Source organism: Anopheles gambiae, chromosome 2, assembly GCF_943734735.2.
Source record: "Anopheles gambiae chromosome 2, idAnoGambNW_F1_1, whole genome shotgun sequence".
In the NCBI taxonomy this organism is placed as follows: domain Eukaryota; kingdom Metazoa; phylum Arthropoda; class Insecta; order Diptera; family Culicidae; genus Anopheles; species Anopheles gambiae.
The window spans coordinates 91,743,216-91,755,502 of record NC_064601.1 but is presented as its reverse complement, the minus strand read 5'-3'; the positions used below and the strand labels follow the sequence as shown (position 1 = coordinate 91,755,502).

General features: G+C 45.8%; 1 long non-coding RNA gene across 1 annotated transcript in view; it reads left to right on the top strand.

Annotated features, from left to right (window-relative positions):
* LOC133391781 (uncharacterized) overlaps positions 1–12,060 on the top strand; it is a 39,793-nt gene extending 27,733 nt beyond the window's left edge. The window contains exon 3 of the long non-coding RNA XR_009765250.1: positions 10,421–12,060. This is a non-coding gene — a long non-coding RNA (uncharacterized LOC133391781). The remainder of the gene's footprint in view (positions 1–10,420) is intronic.
* Positions 12,061–12,287: the final 227 nt, after the last annotated feature.

Sequence of the window (12,287 nt, the reverse complement as noted above, 5' to 3'; positions counted from 1 at the left end):
AATAGGAAATCTATCAGTATGTTTGTGTGTGTACGTGCGTGTTTGTTTCATTTAGGTTCTATTCTTCTTGTGGAAGATTTTTCCTCTCCCCGTGAAACGTGGCCCGGAAACATGTGTACAAACACCCAGCCGTACATTATCCACGATGATTCGGGCTGATTGGTGAGCCGACTGATGCCAAAATCCCTCACCTCCCCACCCCTTAGTGTCCAGATTGTACAGCGTCTTTGAGCTAGGGGAGAGGTGTTTTGAGGTGTTGCGAAACAACAAAAAAAAAAACCCAAATCCGATTCGGCAATCGATATCACATACGGCCCCTTTTGCTGGGCGTCCGCTCCTCAACAATAAGGCCCAACAACACAGCCTGGCTTTTAAGCTGTATCCCAACTCCCTCTTATTGATGGCTAGAACATTCGACGGTATTGATTATTGACTCCCCAGGAATTAATGTCAAAAGAGCAAACATCTTACGTTGACCGATCCCCGGGCTTATTGCTGCTGGACTTTTGGACTTTTCGTCGCACCGTCTGGTCTAATAATGATGGCAACCGATTACGGGAAACAACGCACATTCTGAGCAGCGATAAGATAAGAGGCAGCAGAGAAAGTGAATAGGTCAGTCAGTCTTTTCTTTTGAAGTGCGACTTGTTGATGCGGCCCTCTCCCCGCAGAAGTCGATGCGTTGAAGGATAAGGATGTTTGAAAATCGTTTAACTGATTTATCTTTTGGTAAATACCGTGTCGGGGATAATCGGACGCTGGGAAGTATGTGGATCGAGTGGGCAAGTGTTTGGACTTGGACTTTGAATGGCGTGCGTGGCGAAAGCGATGACAAAACAATCCAGTAAAGTGTTTGCTAAGCCGGACAAGGATGCAGCTTGGAAATTGGACGATTGCCTTGAAAAAAGTGCAAAAGTTTAAACGCTCATTTTGTAAAGTCAATAATCTCTTCACACTATTAATTAAGAATATTGAAAGGCATCATAAATATTATTCTAATCTTCCGCAAGTACGCAAACCGGCTGCCACCAGACGGCAGCCAACCAAAACAGTGAAAATAATTAAATTAATCCAATTTGAAAGCCCGATTCGTAGACTGTTTGGCAAAAACGTGGAAATGCCATTACGACGGCTGCTCACGAACAACCTTTACTGTTGCACAATTGACCAGGTAGAAGCAGTTATGGGCAACCGTACCGAGCTTCCAAAAACCAGCCACACTGCAAATCAGAACAAATGGTTCTCGACCATCTTTCGGCATTGGGTTCGGGCGCGATTCTATGTTCCAAATACCTGGCTGCAAGGAGAGATCCAGCCAAAGACAAGGTGAAAGATAATCGTCCAGTAGCGCGTAGATCCAGCAGCACAAGCAAACAAACAGCAAACCCGGAACAGAAGAAAGAACTCGTACCTAAACTCGGGACAGTCGGCAGTCGTGTGTATGCATCGACGTAACAAATCGAAGCAGGAGTGTCGAATGCCGAGTGGAAGACCAAATTGAAATCGATAATGATATTAGCATAATGAACCAATATCATCACCTGATTTCTCACCAACCTGCCCGGGTTTCGCCTTTCCAGGGTTCGAGTTCGGATGGATCGGTTGGTCCTGTCACTCGACAAGCACGTCGACGACAACCATCACCACACAACTCCAACAGGCACGTTTGTGTATGTGTGCCTGTGACTCCGTGTTATTGCCGCTATGTTTCCAATTCCTATTCTCATCCACCTGTACCTTGTGCTAATGGTAAAAAGTTTTGTTCTGTTTTCGCCGTGGCCACAGCAACACAAAGTTACGGAACACGGAACCGCGCCAATTCTTTCGTTTCGCGGTTTTTGTGGCGTCACTTGGTCGGAAAAACAGTGTGTGTGTGTGTGTGTGGCTGACGTTCGGCATCCATCAACATGACAACAGAACAACGGCGACGGCGATGATGATGATCATCAGGATGCCGTGATGCTGTTGCTATTGGAGGTCTATTATGGGTTTTGGTTGTTGGCGTGATTGAGTGACGATACAGACAGAGGCACTAAAAGTCGTACAGCAACCAAACGAAGGATCAATTTCAACGTTTAGAATAGTTGTCTTTGCTAGCGTATGTGTGGAGTTTGAAATGATTGTCAAAAATCAATCATTTTACGCAAATTGATACCAACTAAAAATTGAATCACACTCACAATTGATCACCAAAAACTATGAAACTCGTTGTCTTCAGGAGTTGGATGACTTCTTAACGGTTTGCTGTAACGAGAATTTAGGTCACTGGAGCCATACGAGCCTGATGCATTAGTATTCTACGGTTGTTACACTGGAAGTGGTGAGTTGTGTGCGAGGTTGTTTAAACATGTATGTACCATTGGCTCCCTGCACACTCCCAGGAGTATGCGAAATGCGAACGCTAAACACCGTCAACATTACACAAGACACTCACCGTGGCCTGGAGAGCCCTTTTCCCAACGTCTTATCAAAAAGAACTTCACCGAATGTCCGTAAAACATGATCAGCTCCAAACACTGCACCCTGTCCATCAAGCTGTACATTCACCAACCAGCCCTTCCCAAGCGAATTCTTTCTAATTAAAAGATTAGCCAATCACGATAACGTAACGCACGGGCTAATGCAAGGATTTGTCACGCTTGCCAGATTGGTTGTACTGATCTTATCAAACCATCCGCTCTCGCTGTCAATACGGAGCGGGGAGGGGGACCAGGAGGCAACAGAAGGGGACAAAATATTTCAGAAAACATTTTCTTTTCTCTTGCTATGAGTTTCCCATTCCCAAAACTCTACCGAGTGAAGATGTTACCAACAAGGAAAGGGAAGACGATGGCAGTTCGTCATACACAAATCACTCCAAACCCGGGACAGACACCGGAAGAGGATGTACTACTTTCGTGGGCTTGTGTTTGTGCTGGAGGTAATATTTGCATAACTTTATTAAGATAAAATATTGTCTGCATCTATCACTGGGAAATTGGTGAAATGAAGGAGAAATTCCGTTGCCCTCCAATTTCTCATTGATGCATGCCCACCAGCCCAGACGATTTGCATACATTGTTGTGTCTGTGTGTATCATTTACCCCTGTAGGCATGTACAGAGTGACATTTTGTTGCCTAACCTTTCTATTCTGTGGCTTATTTTGTGGCCCCAGGAAGTGAAGCCCTGAGAACAGGGCCACATTCATTCCAAGATGTCAATTCTTGACATTGTTAAGGAAAATGTATTTCATCTCCAGGCAAGGAGCGATAGCGTTCTTGGTTTCCGTCCGCCGTGTAAAGCTCCCATCACTCACAGGGCCATGTTTTTCAGGGAATCTTGCAAAAGCGAACCTACTCAATAATTAACTTTTCTCAGACGAATCCATTCCATTGGGCGTTCGAGAAAAGAGGGGGGAAAAAACTCCATCCTCAAGCAAGTTTTCCCTTCCGATGCTTTGGACCTCACGATGGAAAACGAGGTGAATGGGTGAAAATGAAATGCTTACCTTCTACACCTTTTCCCGTCCTTTCCCTATTCAACGCTCTTCTCGGACCCTTCACGAATCCTTAAGCCGTGCTGCTCTCGTGCAGCGCGTCGAACGTGTTGGAGTCCTGAAAATGTTGGCACCGGCTTTCAGCACGGCGCTTTCCACTTGAACCCCTGCCGGGGGGGGTGCTGGAGCACCTTCTTGGGCGAAACTCCTTCACCGGCAGCTGGCCGTGGTGGGTTACAACACACAGCCTCTTCGAATGGTTTTCTGCTGCCAGTAGGAACTTTTGCTTTGCTTTCGTTTCCACTTTTTTCCGCTCACTTGCCAGCGCAGTTCCCTTTTCTGGGGGTTCCGTTAATACTTTGCCCCATTTGCTGTGCCGCATTCTTGTGTCTGCCAGGCGCCATTCTTCCAACCAAGAGATCTTCGCCACCGCTCGAATCATGTCGCTGCACACTAGATGAAGCAAAGCTGTCAAAGATGTTTTGCTGTCACGGGCGGGAGAGTGTACGGCACACAAATGACAACTGTCACGGCGAGTACACAGCCTCTGTAGTGCATCTATATTTTCTGTATTAAATGTTTGATTTGTTTGCTTGGTGGAAACATTTTAGAAACACATCGAATCCCGGGCTCTATCCGATCCAGCACAAAGCTCTGCTGGACAAAAATTCGTTTCACTTACATTTGTCCCAATGTGACTGAGAGTGTTTGTGTGTGTGTGTGTGCCTTACCTTTTCGTGCTGCTGCCGGCCAAAACAGCGGACGGTCACGAAGATGTGCCTCCACGGTCCACTTGAGCCTTCATCGGTCCGTTGTTCCTTCCTTTGCTGCTTTAACCTTCTTCCACGAACCGGGCCAGGGAGCTCCCAAGAAGCAGCAATCCGCCCCATCCCACCTTGGAAATAGACTTGGCCGAAGGAGAGCGAGCGCAACGAACAGAAAAAAAATGCCCCATCTTGTATACCCACACGTACGGAACGTTCGCTTTCTCCCTACTGCCAATCAATATTCTGCGGGACGTCGCTTGAATACTAAACATTTTCATCATAGTTTGTTTTACTTCGTCGTGTACAAGGTTTCGGTGTCCCCCGGTGTTCCTTTGCCCGTGTAGTAGCACTGGATATTCGCTGCGCTGGATTGTTGTCCCGCGGCACTGTGTGGCACACCATCGACACTCCTCCTTCTCCTCCTCTCGGCCACCGTGACCACCTCCCTTCCCCCCACTGTGGGGCGTTTACTTCGTTCTTTCGTTTCATTCCGCCAACTCCCAACCTCTGGCTCCACGTTCTTCCTACCGTGTTGGCACTCAATCGATATCTTGCACCACCAAGACGGCCCAAGAGCACGGCAGCTTTCCTGGTGAAAAGCTGTGCTTCTTTAAGACGCCACTCTGTTCCCTGTCCTGTGCCACAGCAAACCGGGACACCGGTTACCCCCACCCGGGTGTAAGGTACCGAAACAAGAAACAAGGATCCAATAAGAACTCGGCTCTTTGGCAAGATTTTCCTTCGGTGTGCTCTTGTCTTTCGAGTAGTTTTTTTTGTGGCTCTTCTTCTTGTCCTGTTGTTGTTGCTGATGATGCCATGCCCCGTCTTACCCTCTTTCCACGGGATTTGTGCCGCAGCTCCCAGGTTCTTGAGACGCGTGTCTTGATGATATGGTCGATGATTCCACACCAAATCCTTGCCCTCAAGCACCACGACCACTACCACCACCATTACGCTGCAGGTGATTTTCCACCATCAAAAATAAAAACTCTGCTTTTCGGTCATGCTCAGACACTCACACACACACACACACACACACATTAGCACATGAATATTCGCTTCCAGCCAGAGAGCTGCTCAATGTTTCAAACCTTTCTTCTATTTAGAAGCACCGTTTGTTTGAAATCCCTTTTTGGTGACTTGCTTTCGCTGTAAATCTTGTCCATTTTCACTCTTAATCTACGAGGCTCGGATCTACGGATGCACAAGGGGGGGAGCGCAGGCAAATGAAATGCGAAACGACCGTTTGATTGAGCCATCATGCAATAAATAATTGCAATCTGCTGTTGTTTGGGGAACTGGAACCGGGGAACTGTAGTAAAAGTATCCGGTTACCGATTCCTTCGGGGCAAGCGAAAAAAGGGAAAATGTCATTTACACTGGACAGGATGTAAAAGGGACGGTGGCCCGTTTTCGGCCGGTGGCAGCGTTTATTAAGAGTACATTTAAATTGGTACAATAAATGGACGAAATTAAGGAGAAGCGCTTTTTAAAGGATAATTTCCTAACCAACAAAACAAAGGGGGGCAATGGTTCTTGTTTCTTTTATTTCGGTGGAGAGGTTTTCTAGTGGCCGGATGACAAATCGCTCACTTTATTTTGCACCATGTAACCCGATACCTGACGTAACAGATGGAATGGGAGTGCGGACGTCCAATGATGACAAACATCACCTCATCAGAAAGCACTCAAAAGTGGTCGATGGTCGATGGAGGACGGGCGGAGAGAGAGAGAGAGAAAAGGACACAATTATAGAGTGAAAACCCTCAGACTCAGGTCAATAAAGTTGTCACCAAATTTTAGCTAACACCCGAGAGAATGAAAGAGAGAGAAAGAGAGAGAGAGAGAGAGATGTACAAGATTTGGTTGAGATACGCGGGGAAAACGCGTCACCAACAGAAAAGGGGAATAAATGGGCTGGTGTCGGTACTAACACCTTGCCTAAGAGGATTTTCATCCCGCGAGGATTGACAACAACCTCTCTCTCTCTCTCTCCCACACACACCCTCACCGAACCCAAAATCGTTTGATGTTCCGCTCGTGGGCCTCATCGTTCCGGGCTGACACTTTCAGGGCCGGCGGTCCCAGGCCCAGTGGGTTTGTGTGCGGGAAAATCCGATTTGATTCTTATCGGCCCAGGACCGTGTCGCCGTGTGTGCGCCCACTGTGATCAGTTATCACAAAAGTGAGGGAAATTTTTAATGGAAAATGGAAAATGTCATCCCCGCCAGCACCGGGCCCCGCTTCCGACGCTGTGACGTGTGACGCGTTGTAAGACCAGATTTGTCATTGTTTGAAACATTTCCTTTTCTGCGGCTACCCGATCCGATCTGAGCTGCACTTTCGGCTGGTGTGAAGCGCCGGTCATGGTGGTTTTGCTTTTTGATGCCCGGTCCCTGGTGGGTGCCGCGTTTCTCCTTCTGTGTCCCTCGGGGCGACTTTAATTATGAAATTTCAATATCACTTAATTAACACATTAAATCAGGCTGAATGTGTCCTGCGCTCTTGTCGCCTTGCGCAGAGGGGAAAGAAGAATGCAGAACGGAGCAATGTGCTGCATTTGATGTTCATGATGATGGCGGAAAATTAGATTTCTCTACACGCTGCCGGGTTTGATTTGTCGCACAAAGTGTGTGAACCCGTTTGCGTGTAACAAAATGTTCGTTGTGTTTAAATATTCAACCAAATCAGATAACGGCCACCTGCAGCTATGGCTGGCGAGACGTTCGAAAGGTTTGGTTTTTTTATCCTTTGCCAAAAAGAGATATGTTTTAGATCGGCTCATTTCACCGTGTTCTCTCTAGGTTGTTTCATCCCAGCAAAAATAAAGTGAATGGCTAACCCAAAACTAATGCAACGCCCATTCAGCAAACCTCCTCGAAAGAAGGGAAGGACCTTTCATTTCCCAAAAAAAAAACAAAAATCTAATCTGAAACCGCTCGCCATCGCTTCAACCCTTTCAAAGCGACAGCAATACTCTGGTTCATTTTCTCACTCACATTTTGTTTTTTCGTATGCAAATTTGCTGGTGTTACAATTTCATCTGATCTTAAGCATTGAGCAGAGTGCCAGCACGGTCTTGTTTGTTTGTTTGTGCGTTTCTTTGCTTGTTTGGCTGCTTTTTGCACAAGAAATCGGAGCTTATTATTTAGACGAAATTTGACCAACAATCGAGGACCGTAACGTTGTCATGCTGATGCTGCCTGGTGACCATTATGTGTGTTGGTTGGAAGAAAAGTATTGAAGAGAAGGTTCAAGAAATAGAGGTTTGTGTGTGAGAAAGTTGTTCTAATTTTTACCAAAAATGCCTTACGCTCAGATTGTGAACGGACGGGCTAGAGCGAAATGTCTCTTATCCTTTTCTTTTTTCCAAGATTCCAAGATCCTCATTTTCCTCATCTCTTCAGCGCAAGAAAAAGCGACCCCCTATTATCCCTCCCAAAAAAAAACAGGGCAGCTTCTGCTGCTTCACCACGTCACAACGAATTCATCAGATTCTCCTTTCCGTCTTTCCAACAGAGGGAAAGAGAGAGAGAGAAAGACAGAGAAAGCAATGCAAAAAGAAAAACAACATGAAATGAATCCAAATGTTTACCCATTGACATGAGTAGTAGTTTACTTACTACTCCGCACGCTGGTAATATGCATAAATTAACATAAGTTTTTCATTTCCAGCGATGCTATTTGTTTGTGTGTATGTGTGTGTGTAAGCTTTCTTTTCGCATACCGATACAGCAGTGGACGGTGGTTTGTTTTCGGTGAATATGGGATTTGGAGTGTTTTTTTTTGCATTTCTTTTCGCTCTCTCTGTCTCCTCTTGTGTCCTTTTATCTTGCGACCACTAAGCCCCACAATTCACTGCCCAGTTTGCAAATCTGATTTGCGAAAAAATGCCCCGACAAAAAAAAACACACGCCTCGAAAGCCCCCCTCGCCTAAGCACGACCAGGGGGAAATGGCAAAACATAATCAAGACAAGATTCATATTCCAGTGTATTGTTCGACATTTGTTTTCTTAAATTAGCTTCATCCTCCGGCCGCGCTTTCCGTCGCCGCTTCCCGCTCTGTACCCACAACATACACAATCTCTTGTTAACTCATGGTATTAGGAAGAAATTGTCCTTCGCCGCGTTGTTTCCCTTTGTTGCACCAAACTGACCACCAAACTATTGAGTTTGGCAAAATTGGTTTCACCATGAACCATGAGACGCGGGACCGATGTTGCAGCGCCATCCATTGGTGGCACTTTGTGCGAAGGCCAATCGTGTGCGCCACCAGAACATAGAACGAGCATGTAAACGGGTTTTAACCAAAAAGCGAGCGAATGAGATAAGGGGGTTTTGGGGATGGATTTTGTTAATTTTTCACGCGTGCTCCTCATGTTTGTCCATCCTTCTCCTCCCTCACAGTGCTGTTGGTTGTGTGTGAGTGGAATTTATTATTGGAAATTAAATCGCGTTCTTATGCAAAAACCGATTTGAAGCGAAATTTGTTAGACTTAACCGGCTCCCCCAACAAGGGTGGGGGAGGTGGAACAATTGGGCGCCAAAAGTCTGGATCGTATCTATTCTTTTTTTTGGCGCATAAAGGATGTACAAATAGTGAGCTGAAGCTTCTTCAGTAAGTAAGTGATAACAGCACAACACAAAAGAACCTTTCCTCGAGATGAACTCCCGTGCCCCTCGAGGGGCAAAGTGGGCAAAAGAACGAACAATAAATCCTGCATCCTGAGGCTCTAACGCAAGTAGAGAGAGAGAGAGCGAGAGGAAAACAGACCCGCCCCACCCAAATGTGAGATGGTATCAATAATCGGTGACATATTTATTGTGACCAGTGGCAAGATTTGACTCGGTGTGCTTTCTTTTTACATCACAGCGCACCGAAGCGATCGGGCTCACGTAAGAGGACACGAAACCGGCATTCTTTCACACTGGCTTGCGACCGGGAGTCCGTTGTCCCTTCGGGGATGTTCTCGCTAGCCCTAACCTTAACCCAAATGTGTCCGGAAAATCTATCAAGAGACAATAATCTTTCAATTGGACGCAATAAATTCATGGTTGCCGATGGTTGATTTATGGTAACATTCCAATCTGTGTGGTGGTAGTGTTGGTCCCTAAACTAGGACATGAGCGTGAGAGTAGTACGTTTTTGCTGCTGGATGCTTGCGTTACTCCTGTGGCATGTGGGAGATTCAGTTCATTCAATAATATTGTGAGTCACATCCATCGAAGGACACATTCCGCTGGGAGTCGTATATTTTTTGCTCGTCCTGTCCTTTGCATTCTTGTCCATAGCCCTGAAGGTAGGCCAAGAATTGAGGATGTTCTGGGGGCGTTTTATTTTCCTTTTCTTTGGGAATGATAACGAGCAAGAAGCTTTAAGTCATCATAAATCACACTATTGCTTCAGGGCTGTTGGTCTAAAACACCATTGGGTGTATTGTTATAAATTGAATATAAATTGTAATATTTCTCTCTAATATGAAACCTACATATAAACTACACTAACACTATTTCTTTTCGCTGTTTTTGATGGTTATACATGACCTTTGTTTCAGACAGATCTCAACGTTTGTTGGATTGCTGTATGAGTGTATATGAGTGCTAACAGATGCTTCAATGACCTGTCTTACAGTGCAGTCATTAAGTGCATGTGTAGAAGACGTAAACCGACGTGAGTTCAAATCTCAAGAAGACGGACACTAATAAAATTGCTGCAGGACAAAACCTAGGCTATCACAGGAATATGGAATAAACTCGATGAAAGAAATTATCTTGATATGACGAGAAAAGTAATTAAAGATCATTGAAAATAACATAAATAACATCTTAAAAACTATTGTAAAACTGTATATCTTTAGCTCTGTTTAAACATGTTGTCTAAGCTTTGGACCCAAGAATCAAAACAAAAAATCACAATGCAAATCATATGAGTACAACGAGAAAAAGAGCCAAATGTACTTAGTGGTTCATTGTAAACAATATGTTAATGACTTAATGGTTAGTCAGATGAGAATCAATACCTGATTTGCCTCATAGAAGTCATCCATCACAAAATTACACCAGCGAGTTGCTTTCTACTTTCTTCTCTTAAACATTAATTTACCACACTGAGTACAAGCTTCAAAATCTGCATCTCTCCTTCCCTTTCTCTCTGTCTTTCTCTCTTTTTCACACAGACACACACTAGTTCTTCACTTGCTAGCCAGTCGATTCGTAAATCCTCATCGAACGCCATCGAAAATCACTTGTGCCCCACTAGCGCAGTTGCTCTTGGCACTTGGCGAAACAAACCACACGTACATACGTCGAGGTTCTCGTCGTCAAGTTTGCTTTCCGTTTTCCCTGAAGCATTGTTTGGACCACCGGCACCCGCACACTCCCGCCAGTTCCCGCTTCCACTGGAAAGCTTTTCCGCCCCTGGTCGGATGCGAGGTGCCCTAATGATGTACTTTCCGTTTCAATCTCGCACGTACACGTCGTCGTTAATGAACTGCTTTGGTACGTTTTTCGATCATCATCATCATCATCATCGTCTTCATCCTCCTCGTCGTCGTCGTCGCCGCCGTGGTTCACCCTTCGAACCGACGCGATGCGAACGATCGATCGATCACGCTCCGCAGAAGAACAACGAAAGAACCGGACCGGTGGCTGGTCACTTCGTCGGTTCCCGGTTGGTGCCTCGTCAGCGGCCCCGGCTTGACGCATGAGGAGATCTCGTCCAAGAACAGAAGGAGAATTACAAAAAAACACCAAGACAAAACAAACAAATATATGGTGGCAGGAAAAATCCATCAATTGCCAGGCACACACACACACACACACACGTGACCAGTCTTCGGCGATGGCTCAAATCCGATCCGGTGCTACGTACGCGGCGCTACAACACGCCGGTAACGGTGAATGAAGTTCTGCTGAATTTTTAACAGCCCTTTGCTCGAGTGAATGCAACTGTAAGGAGACCGTAGAAGCTGCTTGAAGCTAAGAAGAAGTAGAAGAAAAAGGCAAAAAGTACAACAACAAAAACACACAACCACACTGTACCAGTCAGAAAAATGCAGAACTAGAGAAATGTGCGCGCGGGGTCGAAAACAATACACCACTCAACGCAACCGGTAAGAACGAGAATGAAACCCCGATAAGAAACTTGCATTGCATTTATCTCAAGAATTAAGTAAAGCTGTTCGGCAAAGCAAACAAACTGAAAAGAAGAAACACCCAAACGCACAGGACACAATGCAGAAACACACGCGCCCCAGGACAAGCGTGTTGCTGGGCTGGGAAGCTGCCGATGCATTGAAATGCATCGAGAGAAAACAATAAATAACCATGATGTGGTTACGAGACTCGGGGCTCTGCTCCCCAAAAATGCACACTGCTTAAAAATGACACACGCCCCTCGGTCGAGCCCTTGCCATGTGCCATTTACGACTCTCGTCAATCGCGCCCGATCTTGACCGATCGCTCCCCGCACGATAGCCGCCGCGTCCCAGCGGAAATGCATGGGAAATGTACGCAACCCGGGCAGCGTTGTGGTTGCTGAAATTCCTTAAGCATGTTACAAATGTGGTAGGAATTCTGCAACAGTTTCGCAGACAGTAATGTTCATTAAAATATAAGATTCTTTTTGCAGACTTTTTCCGCTTTTTTTGTTTTGTTTGTTGCTTTGCTTGCTTGCAAAGCCCCGAGACGGGCGAAGGTGAAGCTTATTTTTCTGCTTCCTCCTTTTCCGTTCCTGCGGCCCGAGTATGGTGGTTGCACACGCGTAACCGCAACGAGGATTGATTCGCGTATTCGCGCTTGTCATTAAAATGTTTTCCTTCCCTGCTCCCTGCCCGCGCTTTTGGTGTGTATGTGGACTTACCTTTTTTATATGTGTGTTTTTTCCTCCTCTTGTTACTTGCTTACGTACAGCAGAATCAATCAAGTAAAACATTCGCAGAACTACTTTTGGCCCACTTCCTGTTGCTGTGTCGTTGGACACGAGGAGTAATTGCCCGTTGGAAAGTGGAGTGGAGAAGGCCTTTGCCCATGTTCGCCCATAGC